This window comes from Pangasianodon hypophthalmus, chromosome 4 (assembly GCF_027358585.1).
Source record: "Pangasianodon hypophthalmus isolate fPanHyp1 chromosome 4, fPanHyp1.pri, whole genome shotgun sequence".
Taxonomy (NCBI): Eukaryota; Metazoa; Chordata; class Actinopteri; order Siluriformes; family Pangasiidae; genus Pangasianodon; species Pangasianodon hypophthalmus.
Window position 1 is genome coordinate 12,627,002 of NC_069713.1, and position 24,271 is coordinate 12,651,272.

Here is a 24,271-nt window from a genome sequence, read left to right on the forward strand (position 1 = left end):
TCTCACTGTGTGTGGAAATGCCACTTCTGTTATTTAAACAACACACACACTCGCAAGGTAGAAAAAGCATCTTTCTCTCTCTCTCTCTCTCTCTCACACACACACACACACACACACACACAAACTCACACACAAACACACACTACAGCTACAACAAGTCATTCCCCCTTCCCCTGCTAGTGTATGGACAGACCCTGGGAGCTTGTCATGCAACAGCAGCCCGAGCAGACTTCTTGTCATATTCACTGGCCCGTGACACACACACTCACACACACATGCATGCACACACACAAACACACACACAAACACATCTTCAGTGTGGCTCACAGAGTTTCTTCTTTCTTTCTTTCAGCTTGTCATTTTCTTTCTTTCTTTTCTTTCTTTCAGCTTGTCATTTTCTTTCTTTCTTTTCTTTCTTTCAGCCTGTCATTTTCTTTCTTTCTTTTCTTTCTTTCAGCCTGTCATTTTCTTTCTTTCTTTCTTTCTTTCTTTCTTTCTCTTTCATCAAGTAACTTTTTGGCCCATGACACACACACACACATTTTTAATGTCTTACATCCTGTCATTTTCTTTCTTTCTTTCTTTCTTTCTTTTTCTTTCAGCTTGTCATTTTTCTTTCTTTCTTTCTTTCTTTCTTTTCTTTCAGCCTGTCATTTTCTTTCTTTCTTTCTTTCTTTCTTTTCTTTCTTTCAGCCTGTCATTTTCTTTCTTTCTTTGCTTTCTTTCAGCATGTCATTTTCTTTCTTTCTTTCTCTTTCATCAAGTAACTTTTTGGCCCATGACACACACACACACACACACACACACACACACACACACACACACACACACACACACACACACTTTTAATGTCTTACATCCTGTCATTTTCTTTCTTTCTTTCTTTCTTTCTTTCTTTCATCACATGACTTCCTTCTTTCAATCTTTTTCATACTTTCTTTCTTTCTTTCTCTTTCATCAAGTAACTTTCTGGCCCATGACACACACACACACACACACACACACACACACACACTTTTAATGTCTTACATCCTGTCATGTTCTTTCTTTCTTTCTTTCTGCTTGTCATTTTTTCTTTCTTTCTTTCTTTCTTTCAGCTTGTCATTTTCTTTCTATCTTTCTTTCTTTCAGCCTGTCATTTTCTTTCTTTCTTTCTTTCTTTCTTTCTTTCTTTCTTTCTTTCTTTCTGCCTGTCATTTTCTTTCTCTTTTCTTTCTTTCTGCCTGTCATTTTCTTTCTCTTTTCTTTCTTTCTGCCTGTCATTTTCTTTCTCTTTTCTTTCTTTCAGCCTGTCATTTTCTTTCTCTTTCTTTCTTTCTTTCAGCCTGTCATTTTCTTTCTCTTTCTTTCTTTCTTTCTTTCTTTCTTTCAGCCTGTCATTTTCTTTCTTTCTTTCTTCACATGACTTTCTTTCCGTATATGTGAGCAGTGGCATCAGCTCACACATCCAGCACATTTCTTTCTGCGGTGCTCCACAGCAGACTATAAGGGCTGCTTCTGAGAGTCGAACACTGATGTAAGGACACGACCCTGACTGAAACAGCAGAGGGAGAGAGGAGAAAGTCTAAGTTTTTTCTTCATGTCACTTTGAAGACTGTGCAGTATGGAGGAAACAGGGTGTAAAAATTCTGTAAAAAAATCTTTAAGAAAAAAATAAAATGTAAAGTAGCTGAATAAGTCATGTGCATGCGGAGGTCTCTTTTTAAACAAAAGGATAAAAGAAAACAATTCTTGTATGACTGCTGGTTGAAAGGTTTTTTTTTCTTAAAAAGCAGCGTATTAAGCACAGACTCCACAGTAGCTTCATCTAATGAATGTTATATTAATCCGAGTGCAGTCTTTAGATTTGTGTAAACAAAAGAGAAATTAAAAGACGATCATGAAAACAGCTTCTTCTAACCAGGTTCCGCTCTCGATTGTGCTGAATTTAATTAAAGAAGAATAGTGTTGCGGAACACAGCTCAGTGTTTGAAATCAAGGCTCCTTTTTACTGGTTACAGTAATAATTATCTGCTTCCTTTGTGGAGGTCTGGCACTTCTTCACTTCTAAAGAAAGCTTACTGCATGGCAGAATTACATAAAAGGAAGGAGCCTCGTTCAAAACTTTATTTAAACGCCCAGCTTTTACCTACTCGCAGCTGTAAATCTTCTTTAATGCTCGAGCAACGCTTTTTCATTTCACAAATGAAGTATGAAGGTATTATGAAAATGGCTGATGATCCATTGATGGTGCAGCTCTATTGGCACAGTGCTCCGTCAGTAGGCTGGTGTAGTTATTGGTAACTCGACGTCTTGGAGTCTCCTGGCCTCCACATTGCAGGCGCTGTGAGAACTACACTGAAGACACACAGCATGCACAATGAGGAGGCTGGAAAACCCAACCACTGCCTACATGATTCATTATGATGATATAAAGAAGAGATTATTTACAGATTATGTCAGGATAGTCTGCTGCTATTGGTAGATGTCTGCTGTTTATTGTACTATCAGTGCATTATAGAAAAAGAAGTTAATAAGCTTAAATAAAGGCACGATAGACCAAGTAATAAACCAGTGCCTCAATATTATAATAGTATAATGACTCCTGATATCCTTAATGATAAACACAGGCCATCATACCCGCATACTCTGTTTACAGAAACTACACAAATCGTGTGCTAGAGTTCATATTACCTTTCTTTTCCACATCATCTACTCCTTAAACAGGCTCATTGAAACTTTCCTTCAGCTATAATATGTTGGTTTGATTAATTACTGATGCACCAAACAACCTGCTGTGTAAATCTCATGAAATCAAAATATGATCATATTTAATGTCACATCATATATAGTCAAAAGATGATTTACGAGGGTTTTATAAGAAAGATTTTGTTCACTTCAGTAAGATTCATTGTTACAGCACTACTAGCTTAACTACATTTTTAGTAGCTAGGGATGCATCCTGAGGAATGTGTTCTTCCAATGAAGAAAACGAGACTATCAAACATCCAAGGCCAAATTTCTCAATATTTAAGAGCATGACAGATTCACATAGCAATGGAGGCATGCAAGTTGGAAATAAAAATACTGTTGATATCCAAAACCTCATGTAGATGGGCATTATCTGCTTTTTTTGTTATTGTTGTTGATTAATTAGCTGATTAGGTGAAAAGAGTGATCAGGAGTGATATCATTACATGTTGAATATTTTCTGTTGATCAAAATAGCTAACTGTTATAGCTAACAACAGACCATAACAGCTGAGCTCCGATATTTAACCTCATAGCTTGAGTCAGCCAGTATGAAGTATGCAGCAAACATCTACATAACCATTAATACAATGTTATATGGATTACCACATGCCCACTAATGATAACATTAACGAGCTAGCTAAAACTAGTTCCAGAAACGAACTGAACCAAAAGTAGTGGAGTGAGCCCTCTCTGTGTCTGCTGCTTTTCTGATGATTATTGTTTTAAACATAAATAATGTCAATTGCTTCTTATCAAAATAGTTTCACAAACAAATGCAAAATCTCTATAATGGCTTACCGTGTACAAAGCAACTCACTGTTGCTCTTCCTCAGTTTGACAAAGTAGCTTCAGTTAAAAAAAAAACGTTTTTCTTTAGTGGGAAAAAAACAAAGTAGCTTTGATGAGTCAAAGCTACAGCAAAGTACAAGGATGAGTCAAATTATTTTTTTATATACATATTTTGCATTGTTTCTGAAAATAGGTGTCACAAAAGTGTATCGGGTTTAAGTTAGTAGTAGACAGGGCTATTAAGAACAATAATTTAATGTGATTTAATGTAATGGCTCACTTTAAGGTTTTCTTTTGACCCACCCTTAGCTTTAGTGGAAAAAGAAACCAGAATAGCTTCGGAGTAGATTAGCTATTTTAAACCACAAGTAGCTCGTAGCTTGACAAATTACAATTGCAAAGTAGTTTCCCCAAACACTGGTAAGACCCCTGCTAAAGTAGCTGGTAAACTAACCAAGTTGCCCACCAGCACCAAATTTTATCCATACATTGTGGGTAGACAGAGTGAACTTCAAGCCATGGTCCTAAATTGGGAGTCTAACTGTTTCAACAGGCTATAAAGTTACAACACACCATTCAAGTTCATCTAAGGACAATAATCAATTTGAAAATTTCTTCAAACTCTTAGAAAACTATTTGAAGACAATGAACCACATACCGACTAAAGCTTAAGCAAGCATAAACACTTCATCTCAGATAATGAAATAGTTATTTAATGAGCAAGGCTCTTGTGCTGCATTAAATTACCGCAATAGCCTGTATAATAGTGACGAGAGACTCAAACTGAACGCGGGTTACTGCTGGCTGTGTGCTTTAAAACTGTCCTTCATACGTAACAAGAGTAGGCAGAGTCTGAACACTGAAATTACTGGAATTATTGTGTCAAAATGTGTTGCTTCTGATAAAGGACCTTAAATATAAACTGAATGGCAAATTAAATGTACAATTTTGCTGTCAAAGCTGTATTAAAAAGAATGGAGAAGAGTATGCTGAATCAGAATGCTCTGTATTTCTCTTTATACTATATGACATATTTCTTGAAAGAAAATGAACTTAATACGGAAATACATGGACTTTAACTGGAAGTCAGTGTTTCTCTCTTTCTTTTTCTCATTATGCATGACGATTGCTGTTAAAGGTAAGTGGCAGTTTTTATACAGACAGATATAATAGACTTTTCCCCTTGGCTCTGCCAGACTGTGAAAATATGTAATAGTATGAAAGGAAACTGACTCATTTGGGAGGAAGCTGTCCATACACGGCACCTCCAGGTAGTGCAGAGGCGTCTCGGAGTTGAACCATTCCCTCGCACATTTGGCTGGCATGCAGTGGAGGTGGTACGTTCCGGTTTGTCATGGAAGAGGAGTGAAGGAGAAACCAATTACTCACCAAATTCCAAACCTGTAGAAAGAGAGATATAATACTTACACTGGGGAGATCAGTAAACAGACCAGCTGCTGTCTCAGTCACTACCTAGCCTTGTGCTTCAAATAAAGGGTATAGGTGGAAAAACACGGTGTGCTCTGTGCTCGCTTTTCACAGTGAAGTGACCTGAAGGCAAGGACAACATACAGTGTGCAGAGAAAAAAGACGCAAATTCAGGCAAATTGTGTCAAACTGGTGCCTTAGCTTCACCTAAAAATATGAATACTGGCGAATATAAGGCTGTGATTTCTTCCAAAACAACTCACCAGTGCTAGCAATCAACACTTGAGCCAAGAATCAATCACGAATCAAACAAGTCAAACGCAACACCAACTGCGCCACCACCAAGTCTGCTCCTTCTTTTTACTAATTTGTATGCCAGAAATAGCCTTAAAATATTCCTTCAAACATGATGGAAGCTACTGAAGAAAAAAAACTATTTCAGACATTTGACCTTGCTGTGACCTTGACCCTGTTTGGATCAATTCCAAAATCTAACCAGTTCTAACCAGGATGGACAACCTGAAAACATAATGCCTCCTCTACTCTGTGGTGGAGGCATAACAAATGAGAAAGAAGAGAAGAGAAAGACAAGGAGAGATTTCATATCCACAATTTGTCGAGAGGAGAGCAGAGGAGAGGAGAGGAGGAGAGAAGAAACGAGAGAAGCCAGAAGACATGAGAAGCAGGGACAAGACAAGAAGATATAACAAGATGGTGGCAAGACGAAACAACAAATGAGAAAGAAAAGAAAAGAAAAGAAAGTGAAGGAGAGTTTTCATATCCACATGCTGAGAGGAGAGGAGAGGAGAGGAGAGGAGAGGCGAGGCGAGGCGAGGAGAGTGTACAAGTCTGCAATCTATTAAATCAGGTGGGAAAATGAGAATGTTGTAATTAAAATCATACTGTGCAACCTGCAACTAACACAATGTCATTTACACAAAGCATCTGCAGCATCACATCATCAGGGTAAGACCACCTCTAAACAAGAACATGAACACACACACACACACACACACACACACACACACCATATGACATTGGGATATTAATAAGGTTTCTGCTGCACATGTGCTGGTGCTCTTGCGCTGTTCCTCTTTACTGCTCATCAGGCTGAATTTGCTTTTCTTGAACTTTAATCAATCTACAGTAGCTGTCACACAGCCAAGCAACTTCAGCAGAAAACTATCACCAACATTAAAGCCTGAATTTTAAAAAGCAGATGGACTAGCACTACCTGGCTCATATAATCATTGTTATAGGAAGTTGCCTGATGAGATGTTTCGATAGATTTCTCGTTCATCGAATACCTTACATTTCATCTTATGTACCAAACTCAAAATAATGAGACTTTCTTCACTTATTCAAACAGCTGGTCTTCTCAAGCTGTACTTGCTGAACACTGGTCACATCCATTATGTAAAAGCCCAGAAAATGAGGAAATACAGAGGAAATTTAAGCTATACTGTAAAAGCTGGCAGATAGGGAGCAAAAGAAGCAAGCATTATAGCACTCAAATAAAATGTTTATCATGTAGGTACCAACCAATACACCTGTTTAGCTTTACCATAAATTTATGCCTATTTACATTATGTAATAATTTTGCAAGACGAAACATGTTTAAGGTGCATTTTCTAAAACTGGTGTTTTTAAAAGAAGAAAAAAGTGATCAAGCCATTAATATTTCACATAAAGCATATTATTAAACTTCACCAAACAATGTTAACAGCTGATCTGTTGTTTAAACATTGCTGGTTTATCTACGTTTGCTGGACAGATATAACAGGAAGGCTTAAGGCTCAATCCCAGGACTTTTGTTCACAACATGACACACATCTTTAGTGCACTCTATTTTCTATATATGACTTTCCTTAGTAATGATCAAAGTCACATTACTGGGGATCAAAAGAAAATGATTTCTTTTTCTAGAGTCTGGTTCATCTTAAGTTTTCTTCCTCATGTCCTCTCAGGGAGTTTTTCCTTGCCACTGTCACAAGCTTGCTAGTTAGGGAGCTAGATGACTATATTGCTAAAAGCCTTACACAAGTAAACTTTAATTGAATGTTCTTCATGATTAAGAGAACTGTCTCTACTCTTTCACATACAAGTCTGTTTCTTTGTGTTAACAATTTGAGAAGCTCCACTGACCAGTTGTGCTAAGATAGTGGCTAAACCTCACAGAGGTCAAAGAAGGAAGCAGAAAGCATTGCTTCTTTGTATTACATTCCGAAAATCTGACAGTACACTTCTTCACAGTACACTCTTAGGAAAAAAAAGACATAATTTAAATTGTAGGGTATTTTAATTTAAATACCCTACAATAGATCATTTCTATTTTATAGAGGCATCAATTAGAAAACATTTTAGGAAGCACTGAACCCTCAACTATTAAAAAATAAACCTTAAAACTCTTTTTTGGTACTTCTAACTGCTTTCAGTTGTGTGAAATGTTCTATGTATGTCAGCATATTTTAAATGTAGTGAAAGCATTAAATTATGATGCAGATAGCAGCCATGAGTACTTACTATGCAGGATCTTGAGTACTATCAGTGCATCCTTAAAAATTGTCATTTAGTCAGTCACTGTAATAGGATTAGAAGAATTTGTAACTTGTACTGCTTAACCCATAACACTATGATGCCTGGGATGAAATGGATGTTTGGATCGGGGAGAAACAAAGACAGAAACAACAGAATGGGTAATGAATGATGGGAAAAAATGAGGATTTAAACAAAAGACAGAGGAAATAAACCCCAAAACATTTAATCATTTCTTAGCCCACGCATCTTTTCAAGGCACCAATGTCTTACTCCTGAACACAGTCCCAAAAATCATTAATTGTGGAATCTGTCCTGCTCATTTAAGTGAAACATTTAATTATAAAGTGGAACTGGAGGCAGGCAGAATTAATGGCTTGAAGTGAAACTGACTGATCTCAGCCTCAGAGGCCTGAGTGTGAGGCTGCAAGAAATTGTGCCCTGTTGAAAAAGAATTAAAGTCTTTCTAGCAGTTTGATAAACCGCTTTATGCAAAAGAACTGCACATTTAGAGAGAGAGAGAGAGAGTGTATGTGAGAGAGAGGACCAGTGAAAGAAAGACAGGCAGAGAATAACAAACAAGAAGAGATGGGAGGAAGTGTTGCTTCGTTCTGGGTTTATCCTACTCACTCCGTTTTTCCCTTTTCCTCCACCTCCAGGTCATGAGACTATGATACTGCTTGTTAATCCCCATTTCAGAGTAATGAATAATCACGATCTTCTGCACACCATGCAATTTGGGCCGTATTCAGGAGTTGGAGATTTAATGTATTTAGGTTCAAAGGATACGTCAATAAAGGAAAGGAAATTTTTTAGACTAGTGCTGATTTTCTGAGAGGCTCATTCAGATTATTGAAATTACCTGCATGCAGTTCACACCTCCGAGGCTGCCAAGTCTGGAGTAGATGTTTTTAGTAAAATAGTTTTGCCGTTGCCTTAAAAAATACCTAGGGAACTGTCAGATCGCACAGGGTTTGGATGTAGATGCAGTTAATCATGAGAGAGTGAAAAGCGGGCAGGGTCAGCTGATCCACAAACAGAGTAAGTACAAGCTCAAAAAGTCCAGAAAACCTGCTTGGCCTTATCACTGGAGAAAAGCAGGTGGGAGACTTCACACTGAACAGTGTCACTTAAAGGGATTAGTGGGATTAGAAACAGGTGTGCGTGATTAGTAATCAGAAGATTGTGAATGGAGAAATCAGGTCATGTGACATAATCATACACTAATGTGTGACAAAGAGGAAATTTAAGCTATACTGTAAAAGCGGTATATGTAATTACCGCTTATTATTATATGTAGTTACAAAGCAAATATAAGATTATTAAACCTATTCCTAGGAATTTCACTAATTTCAAAATTCAAAGTTTCTTATTCTACTGCCAGATAATTTTGCTTCTTTGTAGAAATAAATGCTTAAAATTTGCAAAATTATCTGCCAGTGGAACAAGACTATTTCAAGGTAGAAAATGGTTAAAAAAGTCTAGAATAATTTAAACTATTATAATAAAAGTAATAATTTTATTTTTGGTTGATTGTAATCGTATAAAAGGAGATATTTTCACTTGGTAAGATTTAATTTTTTGCAGTGTGGTGTGAAAAAGTACTAGCTGATAACAAGTACTTTTTGGCGGGTGATGTGGCGGGAGTAAAAGAAGCAAACATTAAAGTTTTAAAAATGTTCATCATGTTGGTACCAACCAGTACAAAAATAAACAATATCTGACAGGTATGTAGGCAAGTAGTTGGCTATGTAGGCCACAGCAGTATTGTTTAGTTTGAACCAACTTTAGGCCTATTCACATTAAAGGCTCAGCCTCATCACTGGCAGAAATCAGGAGCGAGACTTCACACTGAACAAGAGAATATCTGTCTTATTTAAAGGGATTAGTGTGTTTGGAATGAGGTGTACTAATCAGCGCTTGGTGAAAGGGTCATGTGAGGAATCAGGTGACATGGTCTGTAAAATTGCAAGCTGGCTGAGGATCCTGGGAAATGGAGTTTGTGTTTTCGAGTGAGGCTTGCAGTGGCGTGACAGAAAAAGAAAATGCAGACTGACAAAGAAGATTATATTTTAATTGTAGCATAAATTAAAAAAAAAATAAGTTGACTAATGCAATGCGTCTCTGCAAATTTGTCTTTTACCTCTCTGGGATCCACTCACTACACAAAAAAATAGCACTCAATGTAGTGTACAGCAGATCCGAATAATATTGGAGAAGCAGGTCAAATGAGGAAAACCCAATATTTTGTAGATGCGCGATTGTTTGGAAAAGGTCACATGGTCATTATGCCTAGCAGACAGAGATAATAAAAAAAATAAATGTTTTAGTTAGAGACAGGAAGCGAGAAAAAGGGAGAGGTGAAGCAGAACAAACATTTCATCATTCTAGCTGGGTTTTGCTGACCCAAAGACACCCAATCCATTAATAGACAAAGCAGGAGAGTGCACTTGCTAAATAGGTCTATGTTTGCTCGTGCTGAAAACCCACAGGCACAAACACACACACTCGCACACATATACACACGTCTAAAAACAGCTCTCAGGTCGGCTGCTGGTTGTGTCATCCAGGTGTTGTAATGTTCCACTTCCTATGACGCCACTGGAGCAGAAAGCTGTCTTCAGCAGCAGCTGCTGAGCTTAACGCAGCGTAAACTAAACTCCTAGCCAGCTTTTAAAAAGTCTTTTAGAAGCACATGGGCTAGCAAACTCAGAAAAGACCATAATCCAAAATACACCATAATTGCAGAAAACACCCTGGAAAAAAGCTCAGGTGGGCCAGACAGTGATGTTTTTCACTTTGGACAACATGAAATGATTTGCATCTTTAATTATCAGCTGTACTGGCCTTCGCAGCAGAACGGACTTAAACTTTTACTGTTTTAAAGTAGCCAATCCATCTACCAGCATGTTTTGGGAGGTGGGAGGAAACCAGAGAACCTGGTGGAAGCCCACGCGAACATGGAAAGAACATGCAAATCTCCAGACAGTAACCCGAGCTCTGGGTGGTACCCCAGCCCCTGTAGCTGCCTTCTGTGCCACCTTGCTGCTTTAAATCTAAATATTAAGGTAGAAATGTCTTCTTGTACTGTGATAGGATATTTTTTGCCATATCGCCCACTCCTTATCACAATGACTTTTTTATGGATCGGTTGAAATTGTCACAGGCTGTTTCAGTAGCTCACTGTGACTGTGCTGGTGGAGGGCCTGGGGAGGATGAGCAGTGCATGCTGGGAGCTGAACGCCCTGGTGAGATGTGCTTCACTCACACACACACACACACACACACACACAGTCAAGACATCCCATGTTGGGTTACCTGTCTGTGTGCAGCACAAAGAAAATATGGCTCGGTGTTTGTGTGTAAGAATATCAGTCAGGGGTAGAGGGTAGTTTGGAACCAAGCAGAGAAACGAAGAAAGAGAGAGAACAACCAGAGGTATTTTTATCTCCTGGTGCATTTTCTTCCATTTTCTACAAGACAACACCCTACTCCAACCCCCCACTCTCCCATTTTCCATCTCTCCCTCTTCCTTCTCTCTCTCTTTCTCTCTCTCAGGAGTGTTTTCATTGACCGAGGGAGAACAGGCATTGAAAATCGTTTGATGTGTGTTTGTGTTTTACAGGGTAAAAGTCCTCCAGAATCTTGATCCATCAAACTTGGCTAGGTGGCAAATACTGTATATTCACTCACACACACACACACACACACACACACACACACACACGCACGCACACACATGCAGACACACACACACACTCATGACTTGTCACAGAAGCCATCTATCTCCAGACAGACAGGGGTCAAAGAGTGTGTATTTGTCTGTGTTTATTTTTGTGTGTCTGTGTGTATGCACACATTCTCTCCTGTCTCATCTATCTCTATCTACCAGGATGGTGAAAAGGACAGAACCGCACCGGGACGAGGAAGGTTACTACGTACCAAACACATCAAGGGGACAGCTCATGTTGATTTGAGTGGTTTTCTTGAGTAGTGGGCGGGGCCTGTATGCTGTTTTTGGTGTCTGGCACGTCCATCCATCCATCCATCCATCCATTTTCCATACCACTTATCCTACACAGGGTCACGGGGGAGCCTGAAGCCTATCTCAGGGAACTCGGGACACAAGGTGGGCGACACCCTGGACAGGGTGACAACCCATCACAGGGCACAATCGCACACACACTCACACACCCATTCACACACTACGGACAATCTGAAATGCCAGTCAGCCTACAACGCATGTCTTTGGACTGGGGGAGGATGTCTAGCACATCGAATTACATTATAAAATCCTGGTCAGATCATATTTAGGTAGAAAGTTATACTGATAAAGTATCATTCTTCTGTGCAAAGTGTTTGATTTGTTTGGTTAGGTGAAAAAAAGAAAGATGTACAATTACATTAGGAGCATACAAGTAACATCAGCCACTGCTGAGGTTCAAGATGACAGTTCAGAATCAAAATACGCCTTAATGGTGGTTTCTGTGTCCTCCTCCAGGGGCAGTGGAGTGTGAAATTATGTGTGATTCCCCCCCCCAAAAAAAAGTGGACAGCTATAAAACCTGGCAATGCGCACCAACCTTGACAGCACTGGAGGGTCTGCCCACGCTGCTGGGTGCAGCATACATAATTGCTCTGCGGAAAAGATAGAGGAGAGAAAGAAAGAGACAAAGATTGAAAGATGGTGAAAATGGAGATAGAGAGAAAGACAGAGCAGAAAGGTTGAAACTGTAGACCAGCACATTTCCAAGTTAACATTCTGCCTTTTAAATAGCTGAATAAAACGATCTGAATTTTACCTGTTCTTCTACACTGTGCCTTCAGAACAAAGCCAGACTTATTCACTTCTCTATTGCCAAATTAAAGATTGTACAGGTGCTCTACAAAATCCACATTCAAACCCACACACACATCCAAAAAAAAAAAAAAAAAAAAAAAAAAACACTGAAGGGCTATCCGGAAGCAAACACACCTGTTTAAATATTCATATCCCATTTAGTGCTCCTTTACTGAACAATTTCCATTTGCAGCAGTGGAGCAAAGAGAGGGGGAGAGAGAGAGAGAGAGAGAGAGAGAGAGAAGCCTCACAGCCATACACACATGCATACACATACACGCACACTCACATACACTCAGATACACACACTCGCACACAGCTTCCCATCCACAATACTGCACAAGCACATACTCACAGAGCAAAACCAACGCATTTCCACAGTGGTACAAGAATTTCACACTTGGTACAACCTTAGAAAACAATATTTGACTATTTTCTATGACTCAGCATCACCTCACAAATCAATGTTAAAATGAATGCACAGTGCCTTCCAGAAGTAGTCGCTCCAGCTGGAATTTTGTAGTGTTACAAATAGGGTGACCAGGCAAGAATAGGTGCAATTTTGAGGATCCAGATGTGGAAAGCAGAAATACACATCCCAGAAGAGTTGTTGCTGTAACTGCAGCTAAAGGTGGCTCTACCAAGGTTTGATCCAGGAGCGTGAGTTCTTATGCAACCAACAAATGTCTGCTTTTTTGTCTAATTAACCTTTGTGTCACCTATTGTGTAAATCAAGTGGTAAAAATACATATATCCATTTCAGTTCCAGGTTGTAACATTACAAATATCTAGAAAAATTCAAGGGGGGTGAATACTTATGCAAGCCACTGTTATTTCTTTTTTTTACCTTTTCAAGAAATTATTTCACATTATAATACAAATTGTTTTATAACCTGTACTGTGTACCACAGATTCATCAGTCAGCTAACCAGGTTATAAATACGACGCATTTTTGGCAGATATATTACATCATAAGATTCCTGTATTTGAAAAATAATTATTACTTTAAACGTGAACACAGTTAAATAGAATTAAATAGCCATTGAACCAGCAAACAGATACTGCTTTGGCTTCACTGAAAACTTCACTCTAAAATCACTCATTAAAAAAAAAAAAAACCCTGAAATCCACCATAAAAATGTACAAATTCCACATCATTTGTACATTTTATTCCTAGCTCAAGGCTGGATACTAAACTTCATTAGCTGGTCTTATTTCTCCAAAACACAGTCGTGCTGCCGCTGTGATGTGCTGATTGCAATGTCGTCTTACTTATGAATGCGGTTGAATAAACTTGCACTCTAGATTCAAATTGCACTCTTGATTCAAGAGCCGGGGAATTTGGGGTAAGCCGATGATTGACTGGAGTCAGATTTGAGCTTTACATCCTTATTTTAATCTTCCATACATAACAAGGAAACAGATACCAAGACCCTACTCTAACACACATGATTTACTTCATGAAAACTTTGGTCATTAGCACAACTATGCATGTTAGAGTGATGTGCAACACGGTAGCATGCCAGGACTAAGACTGGAAAACAGCTATATCATAATTAGGATCCTGAGATTTGAAATAGCTTCAGGCTAATATTAAATATTACAAGAGCCCATATTTCTCATGCTCTGAGATTCTAGCATGAGAACTGTCAGATTTGGATCTTGAAAGAAAAGAAGAAAAGGAAGCTGGCAGCTAAATAGATGTTAACTGACAGGTGGATTAACAATTCCCATGATCTTATTAGAGCGGATTTAAATTGGCTTCAAAGAGCTGAGACGGAGTTACAGCAAGAGCCAAGCTCATTATGCTCATTTCATAATTTATGGCATAGTTGGATTCTAGATTCTGATTGGTCAGATGGTGTTGATGAATTTTCTGTAACAGCAGCTCTGACAATAGTTTCAGCTGTATGGTAACTTAATTAATTTTGTATTAATAAGCTCGGTCCAACACATTATCGTTTCTATAGTCATTTATACGGGCATTTGTATGGCAGATTTTCCACACAAACAGACTACAAAACGTATGTAACTGTTGATATGGTCTAGTTATCTATAAATAGATGTTTATTTATCATTTTTGAAAGGAGTCTCCAGTGTCAGTGCTTTGTAACAATCAGACGTAACCCTGTAACTTTAAGTTTTCACAAGAAAGTCTTCAGAATGGAGGGCTTTGTACTCGATGGTTTTTGGGTAAGATGACAAGCTGCATTTTTCCATTTTATTAACTTAACTTTTATTAAGAGAGAGAAAAAAAAGTCCCCTGGTGAGGGACTGGTTGTTTAATCCCTGCTATAATATAATAATAGGAACTAACTTGTTTTATGAATGTTTCACAACATTAAATATAATTATAAATTGATAAAAAGTACATTGTGTTGTTCATTAATAAAAATAAATGTTAGTGTTGGCAAATTGCTGAGGTATAAGAGGAAAAAAAACAAATAATTCGGCCGTCCACTTGGCATTGATTATTTTCCTAAAACTGCACACCATGTCTATTTCATTCCATACAAAATTAAAAGCTAGCTAGCTCATCAATGCTGTGATTCAGCAACCGTCCCTCTATCAGTGCAAGCTCAATGGTAATGTGTACTGTCAGTGTTAAACAATAAAAACCACAAAAAACTCCAAAGTGGTAAATTGTTTAATGAGTAGCCGAAATCTTAAAATTGGAACATTTATCAACACCATTTTCCAAAAAAGTTCTGATAAACTCTGCCTCATTCGTTCCACTCAGCCTCATAATAAGTTCATGAACATTATTTAATACCTCTAAGCATCCAGTAGTCACACATTAAGAAATCAGTAACTCCTGTAAAACACATGCTTCAGGATTTAACTATGCAGAGAATGTGTTCCTTTACTCATGGGAGCCGGGACACATTTATCTTGCTGACAGGTTTAATCCCTACAGGTCTCATTCCACCAACATCTGGGAGATGAAGATTTACTGCATGAATGTACATTCCCAGACTCACACTAGATTAAATCTAATCATGGCCAGACCGGTGATTTTCCATCTATGGTTCCTTTCGGACTAGGACTAGGTATAATTTGTGCTAGAGCAAATATAAATTCTTATCCAGGAGTTGAAATAAATCATGATAATGATCTGATATATACCACATCTGGAGGTGTGATTCACATTTCACTGTCAAGGTTTTTGAAAATAGGCGCTTGAGTTAAACTTCGCAATGTCAACACATCCCTTTCTAAGTTTTTGAAAATATTTTCATGTTCCATGTACAACCAACTACCCATACCTACTCTTCCCTAACGCACGCACATACAAGCACACACACACATACACATACACACAAAACAGAGTTGTCAATGAACCATCAAGGTATGTGATACAAAAACAAGTCTATTAAAGTAAGAAACCGGGAGATTTTCCTGCAGTAGTTTCTTTATGATTCTGTTTTCAGGCGAGACATCATTCACATTTACGTGCTTCAGTGCAGTCTGTCCTAAAACCAAAAGCCTGGGATTTCTAGTTTCCGCCTAAAAACATGCGTGGAGTGGTAAACTGCCCCTTAGATACAAATGTGTATGTCCTGTGTCCCACACCCATTCCCACCCTGTGCCAAGTGTTCCCGGGATAGGCTCTGGATCCACTGCAACCCTGACCAGGATAAAGCACTTACTGAAGATGAATTTAATAGATATTACAGTATTACACCTTACAGATTTAAGCACCTTCAGGTTTAAATTCGATTACAGATGATGGCATTATACATTGCACCTGTATGTATGTATGTATGTATGTATGTATCTATGTATCTATGTATCTATCTATCTATCTATCTATCTGTCTATCCCAAACATCATAACGGACATACAATTATGAAAATGAGTGTCAGCCACTTATCAACATCTTATATTTAACATTACATGAAATTTAATGCTTGTAACTTTCAACAGCAAGTTTGTGTTCAACACAACTTTCAACTGTTTACACCATTTTCAGTTTTTCACACTTCACACAGTTTCTCACATTTCAAAACAGGATACTACATTGGTGTATGACTACCGGATACACCTCCCAAGACACAAATGTTCTGGGACCAGTGTGCCTCACAAAGCAGCAGAACAAGCTGCTCATATCTCCCTCTTTTTCTCCTCTCTCTCTCTCTCTCTCTCTCTATCACGGCTTCTAAGCTTCACAGTCGGTAATGCTCATCTGCAAACTTGACAAGAAAATGGTGGATTGTTACTGAAGTGTGTGTCCCACAATTCTCAGTGGACAAGGTGCTCAGAATGTGATCATTACTCAGGAACGGTGGCCAGGCAGGGGTGTGTGTGTGTGTGTGTGTGTGTGTGTATGAGTGGATTGAGATGGGTTGAGTATACCATACTCACATAGTACAGTGTGACACTGTGCTCAGTTAACAGCAGACTCTATGAGTCATGCTGCTACAGCTCTAGACTTTAGGGGACTCCATTATACAGCAGCTGCACCCATCCACTGAGCGCTATAGAGTCAGGGGCTATTTCTCTTCTTCTCATTGCAGTATTCACCTAAAGTCTCTCACAACACAACCTCTGCAAAGAACAGACGGACAGAGACAGACGGGAATAGAGAGAGAGAGAGAGAAAGAGAGAGAAAAGAGCAGAATGGAGGAAGTGCAAGGTGACGAGAGACTGCAACCCACTGCGATAGGGACAGGAAAAGGAAGACAAACAAGGAGAGAAAAGGCAGGATAGAATGTGAATGAGAGTCTGAGTGGGACAGTGCGCTGGAATGAGCATCAATTGTGTGTTTGTGTGAGTGTGTCTGTGTGGCTGCCGTATCCCAGATACACCCATTCTCACACTTATCTCCAACGTTCCACTCCAAGTCAGAACACACACACACACAAATCTACATTTGTTTACAAAATTATGTGTCTAAATATTAGGGAAGTAGCACAAAGTGTGGAGTAGATAGAAAGCAGGCAGTTAAGCCAAGATCTCATTTCAGACACACACAGACCAGAATAACAATAAGTTCAGGAGAAGGAAGCAGCAGCAATACACTCAAATGTTTGCGTGTGCTTGGGATGGAAATGCAAAAAAAAAAAAAAAAGTGGCTTGCAGGCTTAAGAGCCATTCTAACTGAATAGTTTGAGAGGCACTAGAATGTGGTGAAACCACATCACCATAATGAACAGGTTCAAATTCTCACACATATCTTCATAGCGCCACAGTGCCACAGTCCTACATTTTGTTATTCTCACTGCTAAGTGAGCCATAGTATAACTACATAACTGTGCTGGATGTGGTTACCCCTTTTGGCAGGGTACTAAGTGTACCAAACACAAACGTGGGTGGAGCTAGAAATAGTGCAGAACATTGACTGGCCAAAAGCAAATGTCACAATAACATAAGTCATCACTCAAGTCAGATACCCACCATTAAAACACAAGGGCTACATTCTCAATACATAATATATCTGTAATAAATAGTAAGTCAAAATAGTGCACTGCAATCTGTTACTCTACATAAAACAATACCAGCTGGAAAGTAGGGCAGATGGCTAGCTACAACTGGTTTTCTACTGGCACAGTGCTCTTCAGCAGTAGTGTCTGATAACATTCTCATTAAGTACAATGGAAAATCCAGAAAGTTCTGTTTATGTAAAGAGACATAAAGCAGCCAACAAAACAGAACTTTCTGGATTTTCTGGAAATGTTGAAAAAGGTGAATCAGACCTTAAAGCGCCACCATTTTGCTGCTGTTGTTAGTGTTTACTGTTAAGTGTGGAAATGGTGCCATTGGTATTTTTTTTACTGTAATATTGAATTAATGTCTATAAGCACTCGACGATGAGAGATTAACAACGGATTCAGCAACAAATTCTTTGCATATTTTAGGGTTACTGGCCAATAAAGCAAAATTCGATTAGATTCAATGACCCCTTATCCAATTGAGGGCTCCTCCTGTTTTCACAGATGCTGTTACATGATAGAAAACAGACACAGGTAATTGACTAGGGTACTAATAGTTCTAGACACATATTATTAGCCATACCATGCTGTACTGTTGGCCTACTGACTAGTGGAAAAGGAGCACAAGCGTTAGAGGATTGCCAATTTTAATGTTCCTATGCCCAACCTGTACTATGTGTATAAGCTCTTTAATAAGTCGCTAATGTCTGTGTCTGAAAAAATCCATTTGTGGCTTTACATTACTGTATAACCAGTTACAGTACAGGTTATATCCATCTCAATATGTTTGGCAGCCTGGGAAAATGTTTTACATGGTGAACTTTTGACATTTTCTACCACATATTTCTGCCGAGTTTCCTGAACTGAATTATGTTTCCCTTTTGCAGGTATCGCAACCAGATATTCTAGCTTTAAAGTCTGTTTACCCCTAAAAGTGAAAAAAGAAGGCTTTTATTCTGACTGCAGTGCCAGAGCATCACTGACATTTTGACACCTGGTATCTGATTACAAACAGAACTGTTTTGGCTTATGTCCATTTCCCTATGACACGCAGCTATGGAATTTTATCAAAGTATGACGATCACAGTGTGAGAAAGTCACACTTAGGTACCAAGCTTTTAGATATCTTTAGGCTGACTGTTTTTACTACTGCTCTTGTTAATCAGGCTCCTTATCTAATGTGATCTTTGCAGATCTCAGCCTAAAGATATCTAAAACCAGTGTAATTTACAATAAAATACTATTAAAAAGCAACAGTAAAAAAAATAATAATAAAATAAACACTGTGAATAGAAAAACGGGGAAGGAAGGTTTCCAAAACATCAAACCACCATAAATAGTAATACAAACCAATCCTGTTATTTACTATTTACTGTAAAAATTTTAACCTAAATACATTTTGCTGTATATAATACTGCTTCCCTTCAAAAGTGAAACATCTTGTGTTAAACAAACTTTTACCTTTTTAAACTTAAACATGTACAGACTTTACTTGTAAATCAGTGGACTTTTCAGCTGGTATCATTACTGTGTAAATAAATACTGTGCAATAAAAATAAATACTGTGCAATAAAAAAAACTATATACCGCTAATAATTTGTCCAAAAAGAGAGATTTGTTAGTTACATAATACCATATTGAAGTAGAATGTTGTCGAATGACCCTTCATTTCTTGCTGCGTTGTCTACCTTAAAATGTATTGCTATGTAAACAACAAAACTGATTTTATTTCGTAATGTCTTTTATTGATTCAATGTGTGTATGCATGTGTGTTATCCACACATATTATTGTTTTGGAGGGTTTTTGTTGCTGTTCAAGATGTTGGAAACATTCCATTGAGATTCAGGTCCATGTTGATGTGATTGCATCATGCAGTTCCTGCAGATTTTTCAGGTGCACTTTCATGCTGCGACTCTCCCGTTCCACCACATCCCAAAGGTGTTCCATTGAGTTCATAACCAGTCAGTGGGAAGACCACTGAAGAACACTTAACTCATTGTCATGTTCATGAAACCAGTCTGAGATGACTTTTGCTTTGTTACATGGTGCATTATCATGCTGGAAGTAGCCATTAGACGATGGGTAAATTGTGGCTATGAAGGGATGCACATGGTCAGCAACAATACTCAAAGAGGTTGTGGCATTCAAGCGATGATTGATTGGTATTAACAGGCCCAAAGTGTGCCAAGAAAACATTTCCCACACCAGTACACCACCAAAACCAGCCAGGACTGTTCACACAAGGCAGGTTGGGTCCATGGATTCATGCTGTTGGTGCCAAATTCCATTTTCTCCTTACCATCTGTGTGCCTCAGCAGTCATCGAGATTCATGAGACCAGTCTATGTGTTTCCAGTCTTCAACTGTCCAGTTTTGGTGAGCCTGTGCCCACGTCAGCCTCAGCTTTCTGTTCTTGGCTGACAGAAATGGAACCTGACGTGGTCTTCTGCTATTGTAGCCCATCCACCTCAAGATTTGATGTGTTGGGCATTCTGAGATGCTTTACTGCTCAACACAATTGTACAGAGTGGATATCTGAGTTGCTGCAGCCTTTCAGCCTGTCAGCTCGAACCAGTCTGGCCATTCTCCGTTGACCTCTCTCATCAACAAGCCGTTTGCACCATTCTGAGAGACTGTTGTGTGTGAAAAGCCCAGGAGATCAGCAGTTATAGAAATACTCAAACCAGCCTGTCTGGCACCAACAATCATGCCACGGTCAAAGTCAAAAGATCACATTTTTCCCCATTCTGATGGTTACTGTGAACATTACCTGAAGCTGCTGGACCGTAAAATATATTATTTTAGCATATGCCATTGTTTGTCATGAGTTTCTTTTTCACTGAGGTGACTTAAATTTCCAATTTATGGTAGTGCTGTTTTTTAATTGTACATTACTGTAAATAAACAGCAGTCTTTCACCATAAAATATACAGGCAGGGAACTATGTAACTGTATCACAATAAACGATACTACCATATTTTTTTACAGTAAAGTTCTGGCAACCACAGTTGCCAGTTTTTACTGGACATTTAACGTTTTTTTTTTTACAGTAATGTTGGTTTGGTGAAATATATATGGTTTCTTTTAAAATGTTATGGTTCATGGTTGGAGTGACAAAGGATGTTATGAGCGGAAAAACCCAAATTTGGCCAGTAAAGCATCACAGCCACAGTGACATCTGACAGGTTTTCCCAGACTACCACACATAAAAATGCATAATTATGTTGCAGGTGTAACAGCATCAAATTGCACTGCAATTACACTCCTGAATATTTACACTGTTTCAGACCCAGTCAAATGCTCTCACTGTCACAACAGTGGACTTCAGATAAAGAAAGAACTAACAGGAACATAAAAATGAAAAAGAAGTGGCTCAGTGGTGTTGACCCAGAGCAAGGAAAAAAGGAAAATATTATTCAAATTATGTGAAGAGTGAAACTGCATGATTAAGGTTTTGGAGTTTAGAAAGAAAAGGTGTCCAATTGGGAGAGATGGCAATCAGCATGCTGACTTATAGAACAGATAGAAATGAAAAGCGTGACCTTTTCTATGATTTCTCTGACTTTTGGAGCCTTCACTCTCTCTCGCTCTTTCGTTCTCTCTGTCAATTTTCTCTCTGTCTCATTCGTGAATTAAGCTCGACTCGCATCCTTGTGTCTCATTCGCAAGCCCAGAGGAAAACACACAATACTGCCCTTGACAATGCTAATTTAAGCATTCTGCAATGTTTGCATCTCAGTGTCATGTTTCACGATGCCAAAGCACGTAATTCTGGCCACTTAGTTCCAGCCCAGGCTGTTAGTGATGTCAGCAAGAGCATTTAGTCGCTGTAAGGCATCACTCTGCTTGTCTCCCGCTGAGATCACCCGGGGAGAAAGCGGCACAGGCCTGACACCATAATGCCTGCTGTATTGTGAGGGACACAAAGAGAGAGAGAGAGAGAGAGGGAGAGAGAGAGAGAGAGAAAGACAGGGATTTACAGGAGGGTCGATACTGAGAGGGAGAACGAGGGAGAGAACAAAAGAGGAATGAACGGGATGGTAATAGTAATGCAAGTCCTTGGGGTGATAATGTATGTCCCCATATCTTACATCTCTCTGCATCAGCATGTGTTACAGCAGCAAGAAAATCCCACAGTGGAGTAGAATTTTTGAAACACACTGTCTCCCGCTGTCAGTTTTTTTTTTTGTTTGTTTTTCATGTAAAAAGCCAAGAGCTATGGATATATTCGGGCTGCCTCACTGGCAACATTACCAACTCTCAGCAAACACAAACACACTTTAAGATCTACATATATTTACATAGACAGGAGTGCTTATTCACAACCACCTCTTCTAAAAATATATATCTAAAATTGTACCACTATATAGACTGTTCTATATAGAGCTTACTTCAGCATGCATCATGACCTGCCATTGCATGAGCATTGGAATATCAAACATGTAAACTGAAGCTATGTAAATGCACATTGGTCAAATTTTGGTTCGATTTCCTGTTCAGAATAAACTTGGATACTGTAGATTTGTACCTAAGAATGAACTCCTGCTGTAATCATTAAGACTGTCCAGGATTCTGATTCACAGTATGCTCACACCGAACATCCTTTACTGTTCTACACCTGATTATAATAATTTATAATCTCACTCTCCAATGTCACCTAGAAGAGGATGGGTTTCCTTTTGAGTCTGCTTCCTCTCTAGATTTCTTCCTCATGTCCTCTCAGGGAGTTTGCCACTGTTTCCTCTGGCTTTCATTAGGGATCTAAATCTAGATCTATTTTGTGATAATGTCAATTGTTAAAGGCGCTATACAAATTAAACTGAATTGAAAATTGAATTGAACTTGCATTTATGGCTGCTACAGTGTCCAGGGCTGGCAGGTCTTTTTGACAAAGGCACTCCAATGGTCAATAACAGCAGCTTAATGCAGTAACTCAAAATCTGCTCCTTCAAATTGCTATACACAGCTTTTAAAGTCATACAATACATTTCTAATGAAGCAGTATCCTTCACCAAGGTGTCAAAATAATCTCATATTATTATATATGTGGCTATATATATATATATATATATATATATATATATATATATATATATATATATATATATTCGTATACATGTGGTGGCCCTTAACATTTTGACATTTTCTAGTACATGAAGTTCTGAAAGTTCAGTTCAGTTTTTCTTGAACTGAAATTTGTTTCTCTTTTGCACATATTTCAATGAGAAGTTCTAGTGTTTTTAAATCTGATAACCCCCAAAAGTGAAAACAGAGAAAATAACATTTAATTAAGATTTCAGTCCAATTCCACTGAAAGTCAACCCGCCTACATCTTCTTTATAATCTAATATACTGGAAAAACAACATTACTGCTAAACTGTAAAATGGGAAATATGTTCTCACTTTATCAGCATCATTCGCATCAGTCTCTGTCTCTGAGGAAAAAGTGACTCAGAATTTAAACATGATCCTCCTCCTCGTCCTTTCACTCAACTGATCTCTGTTCACATGTTATTAAGGAAATAACTGTGGATTCATTTAGTCAGTTCTGTTCTGTTGGCTAAATGTCTTGTCTTTTTATTGGGTCATTTAAATATTTTTAACATTTTGTCTGCTGTAAATGTGTAAATGCTCTTCTCTATTGTGACTGCGGACATTTTGACAGTCAGTATCTGATTACAGAGGAAATCACACTTAGCTAGAAATGGTTTAGACTTGTTTAGACAGGCTGACTGTCTAACCCAACATGGTTTTTACAGGCACACAGCCAAAGCAAGGTTAAAATGTAGCCAGATTTCCACATCGTTCTGGTAAAATATATTTATGTTTTCTGAAAATACATTATTAGCAGAACTCGATTTTGGTCATTTTTCATCATTTTTACCTGTTTTCTAGAATGCATTAGCCACAGTGATATATGACAGGTTTTCCCACATATTATCCTATATGAAATAATCAGAATAAATCACTCAAGGAGGATTTATAAAGATTTTGAGGTCAGTCTAGCATTTTGGTGTACATAAATTATTTTATTTGAATTGAAAATATATAGACATGGCAGCATTCCTCAAGCAAAATTCTAACTGAAAGAAATCATTATGTGGTACTCAGTGTTCATCAACTGTACCTGATTTACAGTGCACTATGTGTAAATCAGAGAGTTTCTGCAAGACCGCTAAATCGCTGTCACCTGAAATAGTGCACTGTATGACTACGAGGGAAAGAACTCAACCACGGCTACAGATCCTAAAATACACATCCGGTTACATGTTTGAAATGCATTCTAAAAATTTCATTACAGCTACATGCATTTTATGGTTTGACCCGGCCAATTATGTTTCATCAATCATAGGAAAAAACACCTCAGAGCAGGTTATGCACTTTTAATTTAAACAGCGCTTAACTCACCTTCTCCTGGTGAGTCGACCTACAGAATCTCTAGTATGTTCGTCAGTGACCCACATCTAATGATGATACCTGTTATTCATTTAGCAAATCATAAATTATGCCATAAT

At 38.4% G+C, this 24,271-nt stretch overlaps 1 protein-coding gene across 4 annotated transcripts in view; it reads right to left on the reverse strand.

Annotated features, from left to right (window-relative positions):
* Window positions 1–24,271, reverse strand: part of htr2cl1 (5-hydroxytryptamine (serotonin) receptor 2C, G protein-coupled-like 1) — a 104,189-nt gene that overhangs the window by 73,071 nt on the left and 6,847 nt on the right. The window contains exons 2-3 of one of the 4 annotated variants that reach the window (XM_053233465.1): window positions 12,068–12,122; window positions 4,755–4,922 (exon numbers count right to left, since the gene is read on the reverse strand). The exons of 1 other annotated variant lie outside the window; for it this stretch is intronic. The gene's annotated coding sequence lies outside the window, so the exon portion shown is untranslated. Of the gene's footprint in view, window positions 1–4,754; window positions 4,923–8,346; window positions 8,857–12,067; window positions 12,123–24,271 lie in introns of those variants that run through there. 2 more of the 4 variants (XM_026937219.3, XM_026937220.3) reach the window with 2 other exon arrangements.